Source organism: Coregonus clupeaformis, chromosome 34 (assembly GCF_020615455.1).
Source record: "Coregonus clupeaformis isolate EN_2021a chromosome 34, ASM2061545v1, whole genome shotgun sequence".
Taxonomy (NCBI): Eukaryota; Metazoa; Chordata; class Actinopteri; order Salmoniformes; family Salmonidae; genus Coregonus; species Coregonus clupeaformis.
Genome location: NC_059225.1, coordinates 40085906 through 40110394, shown reverse-complemented (window position 1 = coordinate 40110394; position 24489 = coordinate 40085906). Strand labels below are relative to the sequence as shown.

At 45.0% G+C, this 24489-nt stretch overlaps 1 protein-coding gene across 1 annotated transcript in view; it reads right to left on the bottom strand.

The window, feature by feature from the left end:
• Positions 1-19302, bottom strand: part of LOC121539658 (leucine-rich repeat and fibronectin type-III domain-containing protein 2-like) — a 294850-nt gene extending 275548 nt beyond the window's left edge. The window contains exon 1 of the mRNA XM_041848327.2: positions 18722-19302. The gene's annotated coding sequence lies outside the window, so the exon portion shown is untranslated. The remainder of the gene's footprint in view (positions 1-18721) is intronic.
• Between the last annotated feature and the right edge of the window lie 5187 nt (positions 19303-24489).

The following is a 24489-nucleotide window of genomic DNA, read 5'->3' as shown; positions in this document are numbered from 1 at the left end:
TAACGTTAACAGCTCAGCGGGCTAACACCATCTAGCATCCTGACAATGACCACCATTTGATTCCCGGTTGATTACACATAATGGTCTAACTGCTTACATGTATTGATTCTCTCCTGTAGCTCAGTTGGTAGAGCATGGCGCTTGCAACGCCAGGGTTGTGGGTTCGTTTCCCACGGGGGGCCAGTATGAAAAATGTATGTGCTCACAAACTGTATGTCGCTCTGGATAAGAGCGTCTCCTAAATGACTAAAATGTAAAATGATTCCCTAAAGGTGCTTTCACATATCCCCTTATGATCCGGATCCTGGAGTGTTTAGTACCCTGATCTGCGCTTTAAAGCATGTATGAAACGCAAATGAACCCTGGCTGAAATTAATCCTGGACCTGCGTGAGTAGCGGGTCCAAGATCCAGAACCAGAGTACCAGGTATTGTGACACGGCAGTGGGAGTCGCATGGAACTTTCTTGCCCGTTGTAAACAAGCTAGCTCGCTAACGTTATGAAGAATGCGGATCTTGCTAATCGCACCCTGAAACAGTTATTTTCAGGTCGCGTGAAAGCAAAACATATTCTGTAGAGTTCTCGCAAAAACTCCAGAGATCCGCATCAGGGTACCGAATTTCAAATGTGAAAACGCCCTGTATCTCGAAATTGAGGCACTGATAACTATCACATTCTCCTTGATGACTTAATTTAAGCGCTCTGGTTTCCCGTCCCTCTGCTGTCATTGAGCTGTGTCCTTATAGTCATATTGCTTGGCCGGTAATTACATTTTAATGGTCTAAATATTGTGTTTCACTGTGTAAAAAGAGAAACTCTCTGTGTCAATATAAATCTCCTGAGGTGACTCTGATTCCAGAACAATGACTGTAGATCATGTGAAACCATTCATTCCTATGTGAAGACTCAGTAGTGCAAGACAAATTAAGTTGGTTAAGATGGTGTCTCACAGAGAAATAACATGCACAGTTTTAGCTACTCTAGGAAGTGATGTTGCAGGCTAGCTCAATGCTGCCCCTCTCATTGAGTGACTGAAGTTGAAGGCCGGGGTACTGCAAGCTGCCATTAGCAACTAAATTATCCTTATAACTTCTTCAAAAATTGAAAATTTTCCATTCACTATAACGGGGGATCCTGTTTTCTGCAAACAATGCCTGTAGTTTCCGTGGATTCAATGAGAGGGGGAGTTCAGTTATCCATTGTCTGTCTGCGACTGCCACAACCAGGAAGTGACATATTACCCATAACCAGGAAGTGACACTCGACCAACGGGCCATTACAATCTCAGCAGGAATTCTAAACAGTGGCCGGTGATAACTTTCCGAGAGCAGCCAGACACACCTTTAAGCAGCAGGGCTGATGTGTGTGTGTGTGTGTGTGTTTGTGTGTGTTTGCGCGCGTGTGTCTGCGTGTCGATGTATATGTGCATTCTCACCACTGGACAACCTATCAAATAGAAACTCTCCAAATTGGTAATATCTCACTGTCTTGTTTCAATGCAAAACAAAACAAACCAATCCTTCAACAGCATGCAATAAATAGTTCCTAGCAACTCATTCCTACACACTGCACATACATCAAGTTCCACTTCAACATACTGTATGACTGTGACTCTGCATTGAAATCGCCATAAGCACCAACAGTAGGTGACAAGGTTAATGGTTAAGTTCATTCGGGGAAAATGTCCCTAATCCCCGCAGGCTGGAAACAAGGCAGCTGTTCAAATGCCAGACGACAAGATTAACATGCGAGGCAAGCCCCCTAGCCTGGTGTGGTTTCTCAGACATACAGTGCCTTCAGAAAGTATTCACACACCTCAACTTTTTCCACATTTTGTTGTGTTAAAAAGTGGGATTAAAATGGTTTTAATTGTCTTTTTTTTTGTCAACGATCTACACAAAATACTCTGTAATGCAAAGTGGAAGAAAAATTCTAACATTTGTAATAAAGAAAATTATAATTAAAAAAAATACTAATATATACTATATATACAAATGTTTGTGGACACCCCTTCAAATTAGTGGATTCGGCTATTTCAGCAACACCTATTGCAGACAGGTGTATAAAATCGAGAACACATGCAATCTCCATAGACAAACATTGGCAGTAGAATGGCCTTACTGAAGAGCTCAGTTACTTTCAAAGTGGCACCATCATATGATGCCACCTTTCCAACAAGTCAGTTCATCAAATGTATGCCCTGCTAGAGCTGCCCCGGTCAACTGTAATTACTGTTATTGTGAAGTGGAAACGTCTAGGAGCAACAAAGGCTCAGCCGCGAAGTGGTAGGCCACACAAGCTCACAGAACGGGACCGCCGAGTGCTGAAGCGCATAGCGCTTAAAAATCATCTGTCCTCGGTTGCAACACTCACTACCGAGGTCCAAACTGCCTCTGGAAGCAACGTTAGCACAATAACTGTGTGGAACTGCAGTGGAAACGCGTTCTCCGGAGTGATAAATCACGCTTCACGATCTGGCAGTCAGGCAGATTAATCTGGGTTTGGCGGATGCCAGGAGAACGCTACCTGCCCCAATGCATAGTGCCAACTGTACAGTTTGGTGGAGGAGGAATAATAGTCTGGGGCTGTTTTTCATGGTTCGGGCTAGGTCCTGTTTCAGCATGACAGTGCCCCCATGCACAAAGTGCGGTCCATACAGAAATGGTTTGTCGAGATCAGTGTGGAAGAACTTGACTGGCCTGCACAGCGCCCTAACCTCAACCCCATCGAACGCCTTTGGGATGAATTGGAACGCTGACTGCGAGCCAGGACTAAACGCCCAACATCAGTGCCTGACCTCACTAATGTGTCTTGTGGCTGAATGGACGCAAGTCTCCGCAGTAATGTTCCAACATCTAGTGGAAAGCCTTCCCAGAAGAGTGGAGGCTGTTATAGCAGCAAAGGGAGGGACCAACTCCATATTAATGCCCATGATTTTGGAATGAGATGTTTGACGAGCTGTTGTCCACATACTTTTGGTCATGTAGTGTATCTTGATTACATAGGTGTTAGAATGACCTTTGGCAGTGATTACAGCTGTGAGTCTCTAAGAGCTTTGCACACCTGGATTGTACAATAATTGCACATCATTCTTTAAAAGATTCTTCAAGCTCTGTCAAGTTGGTTGTTGATCATTGCTAGACAGACATTTTCAAGTCTTGCCATAGATGTTTAAGCTGATTTAAGTCAAAACTGTAACTAGGCCACTCACAAACATTCAATGTCGTCTTGGTAAGCAACTCCAGTGTATATTTGGCCTTGTGTTTTAGGTTATTGTCCTGCTGAAAGGTGAATTTGTCTCCCAGTGTCTGTTGGAAAGCAGACAGAACCAAGTTTTCCTCTAGGACTTTGCTTGTGTTTAGCTCTATTCTGTTTATTTTTATCCGAAAACACTCCCTAGTCCTTGCAGATGAAAAGCATACCCACAACATTATGCAGCCACCACCATGCTTGAAAATATGAAGAGTGGTACTCAGTGATGTGTTGCGTTGGATTTGCCTCAAACATAACGCTTTGAATTCAGAACATAAAGTTAATTTCTTTTCCAAATTATTTACAGTTTTACTTCAGTACCTTATTGCAAACAGGATGCATGTTTTGGAATATTCGTATTCTTTACAGGCGTCCTTCTTTTCACTCTGTCATTTAGGTTAGTATTGTGGAGTAACTATAATGTTGTTGATCCATCCTCAGTTTTTCCTATCACAGCCATTAAACTCTGTAACTATAAAGTCACCATTGGCCTCATGGTGAAATCTCTGAGCGGTTTCCTTCCTCTCCGGCAACTGAGTTAAGGACGCCTGGGTGTATTGATAAGTGTAATTACAAACTTCACCTTGCTCAAAGGGATATTCAATGTCTGCTATTTTTATTTTTATTTTTACCAATAGGTGCCCTTCTTTGTGAGGCATTGGAAAACCTTCCTGGTCTTTCTGGTTGAATCTGTGTTTAAAATTCACTGCTCGACTGAGGGACTCGGGTACGGAGATGAGATAGTCATTCAAAATTCATGTTAAACACTATTATTGCACAAAGTGAGTCCATGCAACTTATTATGTGACTTGTTAAGCTAATTTATACTCCTGAACGTATTTAGGCTTGCCATAACATAGGGGTTGAATACTTATTGACTCAAGACATTTCAGCTTTTCATTTTTAATACATTTGTAAACTTCTAAACCATAATTCCACTTTGACATTATGGGGTATTGTGTGTAGGCCAGTGACACAAAATCTCAATTTAATCTATTTTAAATTGAGGTTATAGCAAAACAAAATGTGGAAAAAGTCAAGGGGTGTGAATACTTTCTGAAGGCAGTGTATCTCTGAGGCTGCGAGGTTACTCAAAGGTCTCCCACCAATCCGCGGTCACAGGAGGGGAGGATTTAACTCCGGCCCTGTGTTAGTGAGCCCTATACCGCCAAAACCCTTGGGGGATATCGCCAGGATAACAGGCCAAGATTAGGTTGGCTTTGTTAAGATTACGAAGTGTAAACTTCGTCTAGGTCAGGATAGTGTTAACAATGTGGGGTTAGAACAGGCCATTGAGGTTCAACTCAACTTGTGTTATCATCCTGAATACCATAAGACTGCCTGAGGAAGACACCTGTCAAAACACGTTGCATGCACTGTTAGCAATTGTAAGCTATATTGTTTGTTTCTGTGATTTGTAGTGTATCATATCATGCAACATATCATGTGAGACATCAACTTTTATCTTATTTGCAACGATTCCCTACCTCCTATTTTCTTTTCTATTCCCTACCTCCTCATGCCCTCTTGGGATCCATTTTTCTTACTCTACCTATCCTTCCTCCACACCATCAGGGACCATCCTTCCTCCACACCATCAGGGACCACTTGTCATAAACAAAACAAACACACATAACATGACATGTATCTTAGAGAGGTTTCAAAACACAGCATATGCAAATGGCACGTTAAAAGGGGCCTGTCATATCCATCTTCAATCATCTTCAATTATACTCTAATAAAATTCCTCCCTCTCTCTTTGTCTCTCTCTTTCTTTCTCTTTCTAATTTCCCATGCACAAAAACAACTTTCTGCTGTGGCCTCCTGCATAGTTCCATGCTATCCCTGGAGAAGCATTGGCCTACATTTTGAGCACACTGATTGTGTTTGCTTGTAAGTGCTGGTATATTGTCTGCCAAACCAGACCTACAGTGCATTCGAAAGGGATTCAGAACCCTGGACTTTTTCCACATTTTGTTACGTTACAGCCTTATTCTAAAAATGATTAAATTGTTTTTTCCCCCCACATCAATCTACACACAATACCCCATAATGACAAAGCAAAAACAGGTTTTTATAAATTTTTGCAAATTTATAAAAATAAAAAAAATATGGAAATATCACATTTACCTACGTATTCAGACCCTTTAATCAGTACATTGTTGAAGCACCTTTGGCAGGGATTACAGTCTCGAGTCTTCTTGGGTATGACGCTACAAGCTTGCCACACCTGTATTTGGGGAGTGTCGGATGGGGAGTGTCGCTGCCCAGCTATTTTCAGGTCTCTCCAGAGATGTTCGATCGGGTTCAAGTACGGATTCTGTCTGGGCCACTCAAGGACATTCAGAGTCTTGTCCCGAAGCCACTCCTGCGTTGGCTTGGTGGTGTGCTTAGGGTCGTTGTCCTGTTGGAAGGCAAACCATCGCCCCAGTCTAAGGTCCTGAGCGCTCTGGAGCAGGTTTTCATCAAGGATCTCTCTGTACTTTGCTCCGTTCATCTTTCCCTCAATCCTGACTAGTCTCCCAGTCCTTGCCGCTGAAAAACATTCCCACAGCATGATGCTGCCACCACCATGATTCACCGTAGGGATGGTGCCATGTTTCCTCCAGATGTGACGCTTGGCATTCAGGCGAAATAGTTAAATCTTAGTTTCATCAGACTAGAGAATCTTGTTTCTCATGGTCTGAGTGTCCTTTAGGTGCCTTTTGGCAAACACCAAGCAGGCTGTCATGTGCCTTTTACTGAGGAGTGGCTTCTGTCTGGCCACTCTACCATAAAGGCCTGATTGGTGGAGTGCTGCAGAGATGGTTGTCCTTCTGGAAGGTTCTCCCATCTCCACAGAGGAACTCTGGAGCTCTGTCAGATTGACCATCGGGTTTTTGGTCACCTCCCTGACCAAGGCCCTCTCCCCAGATTGCTCAGTTTGGCAGGGCAGCCAGCTCTAGGAAGAGTCTTGGTGGTTCCAAACTTCTTCAATTTAAGAATTGAAGCAACTGTGTTCTTGGAGACTTTCAATGCTGCAGAAATGTTTTGGTACCCTTCCCCAGATCTGTGCCTCGACACAATCCTGTCTAGGAGCTCTACGGACAATTCCTTTGACCTCGTGGCTTGGTTTTTGCTCTGACATGCACTGTCAACTGTGGGACCTTATATAGACAGGTGTGTGCCGTTCCAAATCATGTCCAATCAATTGAATTTACCACAGGTGGACTCCAATCAAGTTGTAGAAACATCTATAGGATGCTCAATGGAAACAGGATGCATCTGAGCTCAATTTCGAGTCTCATAGCAAAGGGTCTGAATACTTATGTAAATAAGGTATATCTGTTTTCTATTTGTCATTATGGGGTATTGTGTGTAGATTGATGAAAAAATTTATATGTAATCAATTTTCGAATAATGCTGTAACATAACAAAATGTGGAAAAAATCAAGGCGACTGAATACTTTCCGAATGCACTATATAGCTCTTTCGGTGATTGGCAGTGTCCACATTTAGCATTAACCCTTAAGGGCCATGTCCTATACTGATGTCAGGGCTTGGCAGACACCGTGGACTGGAATAAATAGCCTAGTTTGTAACGCTAAGTGTATGTATGAGTATGCACATACATGTATGACTGTTAGTCGTTTTGGATAAAGCATCTGCTAAATGGCATATATTATTATATTATAATATTATTAGTATTATCATTAGTTGTATAGTTTTATACACATCAGGGTCAACAACAGTCCACAAGGGCAAAAGTTCCAATAAACTTAAGTAATATTGCCCATTGTGCAGTTAAATATAGACCTTTTTGACAAATTCTAGAACTGTTGTTTGTTGAATCTTGGCCCCTGACCCCTGTTGCGTGGTGCAAGTTTTTTTGCTTTGATTGTAGTGAGCGCTGTTAACAACTTGTAGCTAGCTCCCATTCCCCTCTCCCCTTTTTCTGTCCCAAATGTGTAATTCGCACTCCAACCTGTGGGAAGGATTAGATTAGTTTATTAGTCACATGCACAGGGTAATTTGGGACAGAGATGTAAATGGGGGGTACAGTGAAATTCTTATGGTCCGAGCTCCAACAGTGCAGGTTATTATAATGGGGGCGACCCGTTATAATAATAATAATAATAATAATAATAATAATGATAATAATAATAATAATAATAATATATACGCATTTACAACTGTAGCAACGATAAATGTCCTTTGGGGGGTGGGGGCAGGGTAAGTGTCCATTGGGGAGGATGTAGAATGTCCATACGGGGAGCAGCAGGGGGGGAGTGAGAAGTCAATGAAACAATAATAAAAAAGAATAATACATATTTACAGCTGTAACAATGATAAATGGCCATTGGGGGTGGGGGCAGGGTAAATGTTTGTGTGTGTCTGTGTGGGGAGGATTAGGAAGTCCGGGGGGGGCAGGAGAGGGACAGGGGGAGCAGGTAGCTGCCTAGTGGCTATTCAGCTGCCTAATGGTCTGGGGTTAGAAGCTATTGGCCAGTTTGACAGTTTTTGCCATGAAACTCCTATAGTGAGTGATGGAAGCAGGGAGAACAGGCTGGCTCAGGTGGCTGAGGTCCTTGATGATCTTCTTGGCCTTCCTGCGACACCTGGTGTTGTAGGTGTCCTGGAGGGCAAGCAGTGAGCACCCAATGGTGCTCTCGGCTGAGCGTACCAACCTCTGTAGAGCCTTGTGGTCAGCAGCGGTGGAGTTGCCGTACCAGGCCGTGATGCAGCCCGACAGTATGCTCTTGATGGTGCTCCTGTAGAACACTGTGAGGGCCCTCGGGGACAGGGAGAGGTTGTTTACCTGGCACCATGTCACGAGTTACAAAGCCAGAACCCAGAAGCAGACCAGGACAAGGTAAGTTGAAACGAAGGTGAGTGTTTATTTACAAATTCAAGAGTGATGCTGAATAATCCAGGGAACAGAGCGGGCGGCGTTGATTAGTTGTTGGGGGTGCAGTGGTTGATCCAATCATGGCTCGGCAGCCGCCGACCACCAGGCAGAGGTTGGATGAAGGTTCCGGACGAGTGACTGCAGATGGAACAAAACGGAGGTAAGTAAACAACAACCCAACAAGGTGCAAAACAACAAAACTAACGCTAGAAGCTCTAAGACTGATACTCTGGTAAACCTACTGTTCATGGCTAACGATCCGGCAGGGAATGGATGTTAGGCCAGAGCCTAAGAAGGGTGATGATCAGGACCAGGTGTGCAGATTGCTGATGGGATGCAGGTGCGGAAATCAAGAGAGCTCCCCGGAGCGTTCCAGAACCCTCGGGAAACTGGAGATCACGAGCAGAAAAACTAGTCCACAGACAGGACCCGACTCAGACTGCCGGGATCGTTACAGTACCCCCCCTCCGCCGAACGCCACCGGGCGGACTCCCCGGAGCGCCAGGATGGAGGCGGTAGAAGTCACGGATGAGGTCAGCATCTAGGATCTGTCGCCGCGGAATCCAACTCCTCTCTTCAGGACCATACCCCTCCCAGTCCACGAGATACTGGAAACCCCGGCCCCGCCGTCTGGAATCCATGATGCGTCGCACCGTGTAGGCAGGACCACCTCCGATCATCCGAGGAGGAGGAGGAGGAGGCGGAGGAGACAACAGAGGACTGAGGAAAACAGGCTTGAGGCAGGAGACATGAAAGGTGGGATGGACTCTGAGCGTCCTCGGGAGTTTGAGTCGAACTGCCACCGGATTGATCACCTTCTCCACCACAAACGGACCAATGAACTTCGGTAACAACTTCCTAGACTCAGTCCGTAAAGGAAGATCCCGTGTGGCCAACCAGACCCTATCTCCGATGGTATAGGTGGGAGCGGGGATCCGGCGACGATTCGCCTGGAGCTGATACCGGTCCGAAACTCTAAGAGTGCCTTTCTGGCCCGATGCCAGGTCCGGTGGCAACGACGAATATGGGCCTGAACAGAAGGCACTGAGAGCTCCTTCTCCTGAGAAGGGAACAAGGGAGGTTGGTAGCCATACAGGCACTGGAAGGGAGACATCCCAGTGGCAGATGTAGGGAGAGTATTGTGGGCATACTCAACCCAAGGCAACTGAGAGACCCAGGAGGTGGGGTTGGAAGAGGCCAGGCAGCGTAGCGTGGATTCCATCTTCTGGTTGGCTCTCTCCGCCTGACCATTAGATTGGGGGTGAAAACCAGATGTGAGACTGACTGTAGCTCCAATGGCCAAACAGAAGGACTTCCAGACAGCAGAGGTAAACTGAGGGCCACGGTCGGAAACGATATCACTGGGCAAACCGTGGACCCTGAAAACCTCCCTAACCAGGATCTCGGACGTCTCCGAGGCAGAGGGAAGCTTGGCAATTGGCACAAAGTGGGCGAACTTGCTGAATCTGTCCACGATAGTCAGAACGACCGTGTTCCCCTCAGAAGCGGGCAACCCAGTGACAAAGTCCAGGGCCAGATGCGACCATGGTCGCCGGGGGAATAGGAAGGGGGTGAAGTAGTCCAGAGCTGGGCCGATTGGTACTCTTATTCTGCGCACACACTGGACAGGCAGCAACATAACCCCGAGTATCCTCGGCCATGGCAGGCCACCAAAAACGTCTGCGAAGAAACGCCATCGTCCGAGCCACGCCAGGGTGACAAGCCATCTTGCTGGCGTGGGACCATTTGAGGACCGCAGGACGAACCGACTCAGGCACAAACAACCGACCGGGTGGACCGTTACGGGACCGGGCTGCGTCCGAAGGGCCGCCATCACCTCCTCCTCAATCTTCCACCTAACAGCTCCCACGACGCAGTTCCGGGGAGAATTGTCTCGGTCTTGGACCCACTCTCCTCCGTCTTGGAGAACATCCGAGACAAGGCGTCCGCCTTGCCGTTCTTAGATCCAGGTCGGAACGTCAGGGAAAAATTGAATCGTCCGAAAAACAACGACCACCTGGCCTGGCCGGGGAGTTGAGACGTCTAGCCGATTGCACGTAAGCAAGATTCTTGTGGTCAGTCCAGACAATAAACGGTTGCTCCGCCCCCTCCAACCAGTGGCGCCACTCCTCCAAGGCAAGTTTCACCGCGAGAAGCTCCCGGTTACCCACATCGTAATTCCTCTCCGCAGGCGAAAGGCGACGAGTAGTAGGCGCAGGGATGGAGTTTACTGTCCGTGGAGCATCGCTGCGACAGGATGGCGCCAACTCCCACATCAGACGCGTCCACTTCAACGACGAACTGACGGGCCGTGTCCGGTTGAGAGAGAATCGGTGCGTTGGTGAATCGCCTCTTCAAATCCAGAAACGCTCGATCCGCCTCCGGATTCCACTTGAAGCTCCTGATACTGGAAGTCAAGGCAGTTAACGGAGCGGCCACACGGCTGTAATCCCGGATGAATCTGCGGTAGAAATTCGCAAACCCCAAAAATCTCTGGAGCTGCAATCTCGTACCGGGCTGGGCCCATTCCAGAACCGCTCTAACCTTCTCCTGGTCCATCCTAATCTCTCCCCTGGAGATGATGTACCCGAGAAAGGATGTCGTGTGGGCGTGAAACTCGCACTTCTCGGCCTTCACGAACAGGCGATTCTCCAACAATCGCTGCAGAACCTGCCGGACATGCTGGACGTGGTCGGAAGGCTCCTTCGAGAAGATCAGAATGTCATCCAGATAAACAAACACAAAGAGACCGATCATATCTCTCAGGACGTCGTTCACCATACTCTGGAATACCGCTGGAGCATTGGTCAGTCCAAACGGCATCACCTGATACTCGAAGTGACCCATCGGTGTATTGAAACCCGTCAACCACTCGTCTCCCTCTCTGATCCGGACCATGTGATACGCATTGCGTAGGTCTAGCTTGGTGAACACCGTAGCACCCTGTAAGGAGTCGAAGGCAGAACTCATCAAGGGCAGGGGATACTTGTTCTTGACCGTGATGTCATTCAACCCCCGATAATCAATACACGGTCGAAGAGAGCCATCCTTCTTACCCACAAAGAAGAATCCTGCCCCCCAGGGGTGATGACGAGGGACGAACGAGACCAGCAGCTAGGGACTCCTTGATGTAGGTCTCCAAAGCCTCACGTTCAGGGCGGGAGATACTGTATAACCTTCCCTTGGGGTAGACAGCTCCAGGGAACAGGTTGATGGCACAATCATATGGTCGGTGGGGAGGGAGTGACAGAGCCTTCTGCTTACTGAACACTTCCCCCAAATCGTGATATGTCTCGGGAACCAGGGACAAATCTGGGGGTTTAGCCTCAATCACCTGACTGGGAACCGAATGGGGACAGGCAGTCTTGAGACAGTTAGCATGACAATCAAGGCTCCAACTCGTTACCTTGCCCGTCACCCAATCGAACGTGGGATTGTGTTCCTTCAGCCAGGGGTATCCAAGGACCAGAGGAACATGGGAAGACGGCAGAATGAAGAATGAAATCATCTCCGAATGATTCCCCGACAACAGCATCTTAACCGGTTCAGTCCTCATCGTGATACGTGCCAGACTACTGCCGTTCAGAGTGGTCGCTTCAATGGCTTCCGGCAATTGCTCCTTGGAAAGCCCCAGCTGTTCCACCAACTCGGCATCAAGAAAGCTTCCATCGGCACCTGAATCGATAAAAGCGTTAATCGCTAAGCTCTGATTCCTGTTCACAAGGGTAGCCGGAAACGGGGTCTGACAGAGGTATTGAGAGGTCGAAACTGGCTCGCTAAAAGTCCTCCCAACTTTAGCGAGCCGCGCAGTTTGACGACCGCCGGGAACAGGTGGCGAGGTAATGTCCCGAACCACCACAGTAGAGGCAACAGTTAGTCCTACGTCTGAGTTGGCGTTCCTCCTTGGTTAACCCGTGCCGCCCTACTTGCATTGGTTCCGAATCGGGAGACAGGACCTCTCCACTAATCCTGTGTGGTGGACGATGATCGACGTATTCTGGTCCAATCCCCGACCCGACTGGAACCTGAGAAGCTGATCGATTGGACGGACCCCATTGCTTCTCCCTCCTTCGCTCTCGGACTCGATTATCCACCCGAATAGACAAGGCTACCAAGCTGTCCAGGTCACTAGGCTCCGGATAGGAGATCAACTCATCCTTGAGCTGCTCCGACAGACCCTGGTAAAAGGCCGCTTGCAGAGACTCCTCATTCCACCCACTCTCCACAGCCAACGTCTTGAACTCGATCACGAAGTCGGCCACGTTGCGAGTTGCTTGGTGAAGCGAAAACAGGCGCCTAGCTGCGTCCCTCCCTCGGACGGAATGGTCGAAAAGCTTCCTCAGCTCGGCCGTGAACCCCTGGTATGAAGCCATGCAGGGGTCTTGTCGTTCCCAAACGGCTGAAGCCCACTCCAGCGCTCGACCACGCAGCAACTCAATCACAAAGGCTATCCTAGCCTTGTCTGTGGCATAAGAGTAGGGCTGTAGATCGAACACTAACCCACACTGCATAAGGAAAGAACGGCATCTTCCCAGCTCCCCCTCATATTTATCCGGCGTCGGAACCTTGGGCTCACGGAAGGACACCGCTCCAGACGCGGCAGGCGAGATGGGTGAAACCGGTAGTGGATCCTCCACCGGAAACTTGCGCTGGTTCTGGACCTCCGTCAGACCGGTAGAAAGGTTCCGAACTGCCAACGCGATCTCCTGTAGCTCCGTGCTATGATGGCCCAACATCTTCTCCTGATGGGTAATGGCATGGCGAACAGAGTCCAGGTCCGCTGGGTTCATTACTGGCCGGATCGTTCTGTCACGAGTTACAAAGCCAGAACCCAGAAGCAGACCAGGACAAGGTAAGTTGAAACGAAGGTGAGTGTTTATTTACAAATTCAAGAGTGATGCTGAATAATCCAGGGAACAGAGCGGGCGGCGTTGATTAGTTGTTGGGGGTGCAGTGGTTGATCCAATCATGGCTCGGCAGCCGCCGACCACCAGGCAGAGGTTGGATGAAGGTTCCGGACGAGTGACTGCAGATGGAACAAAACGGAGGTAAGTAAACAACAACCCAACAAGGTGCAAAACAACAAAACTAACGCTAGAAGCTCTAAGACTGATACTCTGGTAAACCTACTGTTCATGGCTAACGATCCGGCAGGGAATGGATGTTAGGCCAGAGCCTAAGAAGGGTGATGATCAGGACCAGGTGTGCAGATTGCTGATGAGATGCAGGTGCGGAAATCAAGAGAGCTCCCCGGAGCGTTCCAGAACCCTCGGGAAACTGGAGATCACGAGCAGAAAAACTAGTCCACAGACAGGACCCGACTCAGACTGCCGGGATCGTTACACACCATGCCATCAGAGTGCCTACTTCCTCTCTGTAGGCCGTCTCGTCGTTGTTGGTAATCAGGCCTACTACTGTTGTGTCATCAGCGAACTTGATGGAGTTGGAACTGTGTGAGGCCAAGCAGTCGTGGGTATACAGGGAGTACAGAAGGGGACTAATGACATACCCTTGTGGGGCCCCCGTGTTGAGGATCTGTATGGAGGAGGTAATGTTGCCCACCTTCACCACCTGGGGGGCGGCCCGTCAGGAAGTCCAGGACCCAGTTGCAAAGGGAGGAGTTCATTCCCAGGGTCGTGAGCTTTGTGATGATCTTAGAGGGCACTATGGTATTGAAGGCCGAGCTGTAGTCGATGAACAGCATCTTCACATATGCATTCCTTTTGTCCAGGTGGGTGAGGGCAGTGTGCAGTGCAATGGCAATTGTGTCGTCCGTGGATCTGTCAGGGCGGTAGGCAAATTGGAGAAGGTTGAAAGTGTTGGGGAGGGAGGAGGTAATATGGTCTTTGACTAGCCTCTCGAAGCACTTCATGATGACGGAAGTGAGTGCTATGGGTCGGTGACTGAGTACTACAGGTCGGTGGTCATTCATTTCAGTTACTTCATATTCATCTTGGGGGTCTAGCTAGCTTTAGCTACTAGGGGTAGCTAAGGGTCGAGTGCTGTGCTGTTGGGGTTCATTGAAACAGGACAACGTGCGTGGATCACTGCTATGAAGGTCTGGATACATTTCACTTCAGGTAACGTGAATGTGTTATTTGTCTAACTAATCTGCTAGCTAGCTATCTGTTATCCACTCAGTGTCTGAATGCCTAGCAAAAGCTGTCTATTCTGTTAAAAGCTGTCTATGCCACCCAAAAAGCTAACTAGCTCTCGACTCTAACTAACTAATGTTAGTTAGCTAACTTGAATAGCTAATTCTGTGAGACACAATAATAGCTACATCCATGCATTGCTGCTAAGCTACCATAGCTGCTCTCTGGCAAACAACCGTGATATAGCTTTATACCCACAAAGCTGATGGGGAGGCTTGCACAGTTAACCCTGTAATGGACCTAGCTAGCTAACTAACTAAAGTAGAGGCAAGCTAGCTAATAGATATCTATTGAAATGCCAGCCCATAATCAAAAGCCTAATGTTTCAGCTGCCTAGGCTTAAAATATATATTTATTTCGGGGTTCTGTGGGTTATAATCAAAGGAAATGTGTCCTGCCATTGTGCCCTTGAGCAGGGCACTTAACCCCCCACAATTGCTCTCCACCCAGGAGTGCTGCACTGCAGGGTGTTGGAAAAAGCAGAAGACACATTTCCCTTCTTACAAATGGACAGTAGAGTATCTATTCTATCCATGTTCTTGCCACAACATGACTCATTGCACATCTCTACACCCACACCGCTATTGCCTCTATTGCACCACTGTACAAGTATCCCTTGTATTGTACTACACTGCCATTACTGTATGTATGGCTACTATTTAATTGTGCTATTTAAACTATCCTGTATCTTCAGAACACATACATGTTGAGTTTATTTCTATGCCTACTTTAAGTATTATTGTTAATGACTTGTTTATTGTGAAAGATTGGGATATTCTGAGAGACTAATATATCGCATTATAATATGTTTACTTTGCCAACAAATGCGAATATGGGTGTCATATTCGGTGATTAATCATTTTACATAACAGCTGTCAGTATTTCAACCACTTAAAATATGCATCAATGACAAAGTGAATTCTTATCGGACACTAGGATTTTAGTTTTCACTGCTTTTGGAAAATGTTGTCCCACCATCTCTGCCTGTCATACAAGGAGCCTACCATTGGAGGCTACAGTGTCCGCTGCACACCTCCCCCGTATGGCCCGTTGCTTCTCGCCACTATCCAGGTCAAGTAGCCCACGTCCTCTGAAGTGTCCGGCTGGCTGGCTAGCTCCGCCTCCGACTTCTCCATACATTGAGTAGGTTACATGTAACACCGCTTTTCCGTCTCTATAAGTAGACGTTGTTTACTTTTCTGCTTGTAACATGCACTTGACATGTTGAGTTCTCTGGGGCAGCTAGCTAGCCGGATGTAGAGTAGGACCGTGTGTTCTAAACAAGTTTGTTATGGGTTACATTCCAAAAAACGTCTATACCATGGTAAACAAGCAGGTGGATGAAATAATTTGTCCGGAACTGCATTTAGAGAGTTTTTGTGAAAAGAAATAGATACAGTGAGGGAAAAAAGTATTTGATCCCCTGCTGATTTTGTACGTTTGCCCACTGACAAAGAAATGATCAGTCTATAATTTTAATGATAGGTTTATTTGAACAGTGGGAGACAGAATAACAACAACAAAATCCAGAAAAACGCATGTCAAAAATGTTATAAATTGATTTGCATTTTAATGAGGGAAATAAGTATTTGACCCCCTCTCAATCAGAACGATTTCTGGCTCCCAGGTGTCTTTTATACAGGTAACGAGCTGAGATTACGAGCACACTCTTAAAGGGAGTGCTCCTAATCTCAGTTTGTTACCTGTATAAAAGACACCTGTTCACAGAAGCAATCAATCAATCAGATTCCAAACTCTCCACCATGGCCAAGACCAAAGAGCTTTCCAAGGATGTCAGGGACAAGATTGTAGACCTACACAAGGCTGGAATGGACTACAAGACCATCGCCAAGCAGTTGGTGCGATTATTCGCAAATGGAAGAAACACAAAATAACTGTCAATCTCCCTCGGCCTGGGGCTCCATGCAAGATCTCACCTCGTGGAGTTGCAATGATCATGAGCCAGGGCATTGAAAATGGGTCGTGGATGGGTATTCCAGCATGACAATGACCCAAAACACACGGCCAAAGCAACAAAGGAGTGGCTCAAGAAGAAGCACATTAAGGTCCTGGAGTGGCCTAGCCAGTCTCCAGACCTTAATCCCATAGGAAATCTGTGGAGGGAGCTGAAGGTTCGAGTTGCCAAACGTCAGCCTCGAAACCTTAATGACTTGGAGAAGATCTGCAAAGAGGAGTGGGACAAAATCCCTCCTGAGATGTGTGCAAACCTGGTGGCCAACTGCAAGAAACGTCTGACCTCTGTGATTGCCAACAAGGGTTTTGCCACCAAGTACTAAGTCATGTTTTGCAGAGGGGTCAAATACTTATTTCCCTCATTAAAATGCAAATCAATTCATAACATTTTTGACATGCATTTTTCTGGATTTTGTTGTTGTTATTCTGTCTCTCACTGTTCAAATAAACCTACCATCAAAATTATAGACTGATTATTTCTTTGTCAGTGGGCAAACGTACAAAATCAGCAGGGGATCAAATACTTTTTTCCCGCACTGTACATATCCTTCCCCTTGTTGTAAGATCTATTTCTCATTCTCTGTGTGTGTGTCTCTATCTCTCTCTCTCTGTGTGTGTGTGTGTGTGTGTGTGTGTGTGTGTGTGTGTGTGTGTGTGTGTGTGTGTGTGTGTGTGTGTGTGTGTGAGAGAGAGAGAGAGAGAGAGAGAGAGAGAGAGAGAGAGAAGAGAGAGAGAGAGAGAGAGAGAGAGAGAGAGAGAGAGCAAAAGAGAGAGATAACAAAAATGTAAATGCAAATGTGACAGCAATGAATACATTTTTCATGGCAGAATGCCAGACACAGCGAAACAATGGGGCACTTTTGATCAAATCACTTTGTTTGTTCGTTTGTTCAAAAGCCTTCACCATAAAGAAAACAACAAGTGTCTTTGCTGTGTAGAGACACACCTTAATATATTCAGCACATATTTATTGTGGGCTTGAGATCCCAATGTGTCTTTCATTCTAAGCAACACCAAACACTTAAAATCTTAAAGTTTCCTTTATGTTGGAATAAGAATTACATATTTATTAAATCTCAGCTCTATCTGCTTGTATTCACTTGAGAAAGAAAATAAATCCGATCTGGTGTAGCTTTAACCCAACCTTTTCCGACGTTACAATGCCTGACCATGGTGCTACTCCACCTCCGGAGCATACAGCTGCTACAGTGCGCTGTCCTTGGTGCTGAAATGTTGCCTATCAAACAGAGCAACCCGCAGTCGACTGAATCCTGCTACCTACTAATTTGTCGGGAAAATTAGAGTACATTTCATTTTCACGGGTTCAAATAGCTACCGCTTGCTGTCTGGATCATACATGCAGCCTAACATGTACTGTAATTGCAATCAGAAAGGAGCATAAAGTTTAAGCACCTGTCATGATTCTGGGAGACCACACACTCTCTCCCACTTCCACTCTCCATAAAACACAACGTTCTTTCATCGGTGTCTTACAGTTGGCTATAATTGTGATTTCAAGTTGCTTATAGTGGAGTCCGACTTTCAAATATCACCTACAATAATAGGCTAGAGAGAAATGTTTATCAACTCCACACATCAGTGGATGCGCGTGCACATACTTTTCCCTGTGAAAAGCAACACACGTACACACACACATACACTGGTCCCTACACAAACACAGGCGTGCGCAAGCACACACGCCGCAATAAAAGCTAATAGGCTACATATTATGTATCATCAACGTAAAAAAAATAATTATAACCTCGACTTTCAGTCTGTGTAAAATCTTCACATTTAGGCTACGTTTTGTTCACATGCTTTCGCATGCATCGCTGCCCTCTGTGGTTGAATTAGGAACCATCCAACACACCGCAGAACTTGAAAGTGATCTAGGTCTGAGAGCTATAGATTCTTTGCACGGACACTAGCTTTAGTTATCCTACTTTCTGGTAAACCTGTGTAGCGATATAGTCTACACATTTGGGATATATCTGTTTTGCTCAATACTGTGATGCAAACATATTGCATATCCCGTGAATGTTACTTGGACTATGAAAAAAGGTTGCTGTATGTCTGTGTCGTCAAAGCTACTCTGAGCTACTTCAATTTCTCACCTATAGGCCTAAAGCAGACGCCATTATTCAAACTATCTGTAGCTTGCAGAACTGAATTATTGTTTCAGCTAAAATGCAATAAAACAATACGCTTGTTGTCCCACACAAACAATAACTCAAGTGGGTTTATCTCTGATCACTGCTTCCCGTTTTCCAGCCAGCATCTTTAACTGACGCTGTAAACCCCATACAATTAATATTTTATTATAAAATATATTCAACACAACATTTAAATTGTCTGCCTTTTTATAGTGCCCTTAATATCTGTCTTACAATATATAAGCGAATGTTAGGCTAATGTCTGACAATGGAAAATGTATTAGAAGGCGCATCCCTTACCTTTACAGCCACATACGTAGGCTCCATTGTGTACTATCAAATGTTATATTCTCATCGTCGTTGTTCACCCGTGTATCTTTCCAGGGCATCCTCTTCTAATTCCAAGAGACAAACCGCAAAACGATCTGAAAAGCTGCATCCTTCACATTCACGACTCCTCGGAAAAATGTAACACTGGTAACCTGGTCTGTCTGAGAGCCATGCGGCTACGATAGCTTCACAGCATACTTGTATAGTTTCCTCCTCAGGTTAGTTTGAAAAAATAGCCTAGTTGGAGCTCTGCATGCACATATTCCTGTTGGTTTTGCAAGTGCTATTATGGCACGAAATCAGGGTGAATTTCTTCACCTGCACGCTATTTGGTTAACAAATTCGTGTGTCCTCTAAATCAGCATGGCATGTTTGCAGTTGTTGTTTTAAACTAATCCTTGAGTGCTGGACACATCCAAGTAGGTCAGGAATTAAACGAATAAACACAATAATCCAACGTGTTGCTTTAAGCTAAAATGAGAGCATTTTGTTAGGAAACAAATAGCTGTCCACGCGCGAAGAGCCTTGAGACGCTTGGCGCGAAATTTCGAGGCGTGAGACTCGACTGCAACGTACCTGCGAAAATCTCTAGATGGCACACCCAGCACAATGGTTTACGCACAGGACAAGCCGAGGAGGAGAAGTTGCAGGGTCAGAACATACACATTTAAACGAGTAAAGACACTTTACCATTAGGAAGAATCAGTAAATAACACACCAAAACGAGTAGCCTAGTTTTCAACTGTAATGTGTTGTCATTTGCAACGCAGGTGGTGCGGATTAAGGTTAATGTTTTAACAATGTGGATTAGGGTGTAAAATGTTTGCTCAACGGTTACAGTGGCTGGCTGTTGGAGAGATTGCCTGCCCACCGATTATGCAATATTTGCCTTTGTTTATTACCAAGCAATATTGCAAAGGATGATTTGAAACGGAGATCATTATTACTGTGGCCTATGAGTGCCTCACCTGCAAAAACCATAGGCTACAGTAAACTGTTAACATACACTACTTCACCAAAAGTATGTGGACACCTGCTTGACGAACATCTAATTCCAAAATCATGGGCATTAATATGGAGTTGGTCCCCACTTTGCTGCTATAACAGCCTCCACTCTTCTGGGAAGGCTTTCCACTAGATGTTGGAACATTGCTGCAGGGACTTGTTTCCATTCAGCCACAAGAGCATTAGTGATGTCGGGCACTAATGATGGGCGATTAGGCCTGGCTCACAGTCAGCGTTCCAATTCATCCCAAAGGTGTTTGATGGGGTTGAGGTCAGGGCTCTGTGCAGGCCAGTCAAGTTCTTCCACACCGATCTCGACAAACCATTTCTTTATGGACCTCGCTTTGTGCACGGGGGCATTGTCATGCTGAAACAGGAAAGGGCCTTCCCCAAACTGTTGCCACAAAATTGGAAGCACAGAATCTTCTAGAATGTCATTGTATGTTGTAGCGTTAAGATTTCCCTTCACTGGAAGCAAGGGGCCTAGCCCGAGCCATGAAAAACAGCCCCAGACCATTATTCCTCCTCCACCAAACTTTACAGTTGGAACTATGCATTGGGGCAGGTAGCGTTCTCTTGGCATCCGCCAAACCCAGATTCGTCCATCGGACTGCCAGATGGTGAAGCACTCCAGAGAACGTGTTTCCACTGCTCTAGAGTCCAATGGCGGCGAGCTTTACACCACTCCAGCCGATGCTTGGCATTGCACATGGTGATCTTAGGCTAGTGTGCGGCTGCTCGGCCATGGAAACCCATTATATGAAGCTCCCGACTAACAGTTCTTGTGCTGACGTTGCTTCCAGAGGCAGTTTGGTATTCAGTAGTGAATGTTGCAACCGAGGACAGACAATTTTTACATGCTACGTGCTTTAGCACTCGCTGGTCCCTTTCTATGAGCTTGTGTGGCCTACCACTTAACGGCTGAGCCGTTGTTGCTCCTAGACGTTTCTACTTCACAATAACAGCACTTACAGTTGACTGGGGCAGCTCTAGCAAGGCAGAAATTTGACGAACTGACTTGTTGGAAAAGTGGCATCCTATGACGGTGCCATATTAAAAGTCACTGAGCTCTTCAGTAAGGCCATTCTACTGCCAATGTTTGTCTATGGCGATTGCATGGCTGTGTGCTCGATTTTACACCTGTCAGCAACGGGTGTGGCTGAAATAGCCGAATTCACTAATTTGAAGGAGTATCCAAATACTTTTGTAGCAACACATGTAGCTACAACACTACCCATGCAACATTAGCAATGCCACATCATTCCACTCTAGGCTAGTTTTAGTATGACAATCTATGGAATAAAAATGTGCAATATGTTGTAACGTTGTAAACTATTCTTCATGTGCATTGTAACAAAATTGTTTTGGAATGTTACATGGTATTACTCTGGCTGATGTAGCCTACGATTTCGGTCATATGAATATCTAGAAAGAATTTGGGCATATTTGAAGAAAAAACAACAACATTAACAACCGTTCCTAAAGTGAGTCTGCTTTTTGTTTTTAAGGTAGGTGAAAAGGTCAGTTTGTTTGTTTGTTTAAAACCTGGAAAGAGACATGTTCAGTTTTGGCAGCTGTCCTCACTGGGCCGCCTTGCTTTGAGTTCATGAAGAGGTTTGTTCTCTCTCCCCTCCCCTTCCCTTCAATGCAAGATCGATGTGGACAGCAGGAGACAGAGAGGGGTGCCTCCCCTTGTCTCCCTCACCCTCTGTGTCATTGATCACAGTACCTCGCTGCAGCACCAAAATCCACTTAAACCATAATTTCAAGGGGCAAACACTTAATTATTCCAATTACTTTGTAGGTCTTCTAAAATATGGTATTTTCACATCTGAGATGTTTCATGATTTGCTTTGTAAAGCAATTTATACCTGTTCCCAAAATGGAGCAATTCAAAATGCTGTTACAAACATAGCTTGCATATATATAACATTTATATACTGCAGAATACATTTGCGTGGCACTTCAACATTCAATACCAATACAGGTTCTTTATATTCACTCAGGCATATTATCAGAGTTTGCCGAGAGATATATAATTGAAAAACTTTTGTCCCCGGGTAGCTGGTATTCCACACAATTGAGCATGGTTGCTTTATTTAGCAGAAGCTGCTGGTTCAAAATAATTTGAGAACATTTTAAAACATTAAAATTGAGGAAAATATTGATTGCAGTATGATAATCTCTCAACAATCACAGCAGTGAATGTGCTTTTTAGTCCAGGACTAGGCTTAATCTGACTTAATCTGTGACCCATGGTTTTAGTTGTTAGTTAAGGCTAGGGTATTAGGTAAACATCTTGCACTTTCAAGTGTGTATGTCACGAAAAATGTGTGACTAAGCGACTTACTCACTCATTGATAGTTCTATTAATAGACAGATGTGTAGGTCAATACTTCTCAATCATCTGTGACAGTCAAGGGTACAATTTAGTCAAAACTGTCTACTAAAGCAGGGTTTCCCAAAGTCGGTCCTGAAATTCACACTAAAGGTATTACAAAACAATCTGATCTAATATTAATGGGAAAGTGTAGCTCCCCACTGTAGCTCAGTTGGTAGAGCATGGCGCTTGCAATGCCAGGGTTGTGGGTTAGTTTCCCACGGGGGACCAGTATGAAAATGTACGCACTCACTAACTGTAAGTCGCTCTGGATAAGAGCGTCTGCTAAATGACAAAAAAATATAAAAAATTAAAGCACTGGAAATTCAGGCCCTTTCAGAAATATGTGAGTACATAGAGTCCCTGGTTGGGAAAGCTGTCTTTATTTGCACTCTGCTGTGAATAATCAAATGTACAAAAGGTTTTGTATGGTAGATATGAGGAAATAGTAGGCAAGGAAGAAAACTAATTTGTCTGATACAAAAACCCAACATCAACAGTCACAATTCCCCATGTTTTGATCCCACGTTCACCGTGCCACCTCTTTCAAGCCTCTTTATGTCATTATGTATTTTTTCCATATTACAAAACATATACTGTTCCCATGAGCAAAGCTTCTGTTTGTCATTTCCTTTCGACATACAGTATACAGTATAAGGGCGCTAGAGGACATAGTTAAACTTTTAAGCCAGTACGTTCCCCAGAGCTATAGAATACATTATTATAATAACTGAAAAAGCGGAGTTTTAGCTACAGTACAATTACAGTAGAAACACTGTAAGCAGTGGCTTATGAACTCAATTTCACACCACTCTGCTAGCCCTGATTCTGTGAATGCTGAGGAAGCGGCATTTGACATTTTGGTGGAGCTCCTTCACCTGCTGACACTACACTAAGTGGTTTTCCATTTTGAATGATTTATCAAAAAAATTTCAACATTGAGAAGCCTCAAGGCTATCAAAAGATGTCCCAGAGGGAGAAGATACTGTAACTATCATACTTAAAGCTTGCAGATTACTTTTTAGAGACACAACTCGATAGGGGCACCTGACTTGAATTTGTCAAATAAGTGCTTGGAGAGCAAATGAAAAGGTGCTACCTCAGAACACAGTTTAGAGGTAAAGCCTCAGGTAGAGTGTGCTCCATTTCACATCAGTCACAGGTTAGCTTGTTAGAGATTGTTTTTTCAGCTCTTGTGACCATTGCCTTAGCACCTATGTGTGCCGAATGAGACACTAATCAAACCAGATCAGTGTCAGCCACTGTCTTGACAAACTATTCTCTCTCTCGGGATGATGGATTTGAATATTCGGTTGTTCCCCAACAAAGTTATCTAAAAGCAACAGAACAGACTGTTCTCGATTTTCTATTAGATCCAAGGAAGAGGACTGCTTTCTTATTCAAGAACAAGTTATTTTTGCTTCACAAGGATGTGCAGATGTGACATGATGTTTTTATGGTCCAAACCCGCAGGTGATAGAGTTACACCTGCGGGTTTGGACCATAAAAACATCATGTCACATCTGCACATCCTTGTACTCAGTTGAGTTTCCACTATCTACAGTGCATTTGCAATTCACCTGCTTAGGGTGATTGATTTGTTCACTGTTCCCTAATTCATCTGATTCCCATTGTGTTGCGTTAACGATTAATCGTTCTAGTACGGAATTAGCATGCATGACGACAAGGCCAAATGAAGATGGAGAGAGATGGCTCAATTGTAATCTATTAATAATGATTCAATACAACAGTCACTTGAAATAATGTATTAGCTTTTAATTACATGTGAGCTTGGGATTTTATTTCAATGATTGCTGACATTTTAACAGTTCATTCTATGGCAACTTCAGGCAAAGCTTACTAATGAAGCTGGAAATCTTGAAAACAATTGCACACATTTATGTCCCTCCATAAAATAGTATGAAGTAAACGATTTATTTAATAATGGTTTCGTCATCTATCTTTCATCACAAAATAGGAACAATTACTTTCATCTCCTGATAGTTGTGTCACTAACCACGTTTCCATCCACAGTTTTAATGCAAGTAAAGTCATACCGAATAAATAAAAAAATCAGGACAGCTGTGATGGAAACAGGAAGTTTCGGTACAATTTTATAATGGAGTCAGATAATCTGTTCGTTCGACATGGTGGGATCTTTTTGTGTCTGTAAAATTAATTATGCAAGAAATGGTGGTGGAAACGCCTTTATGCGCAAATATTGATATAAAAATGATAATATTAAGGTAAACTTGGAGTCACGCAATGATATGGTGTGTGGTCCTCCCACTACAATTGGGGAAACCATGCAGTTTATTAGGCTACAGATTAAGTAATTTATGATGAACTTCAC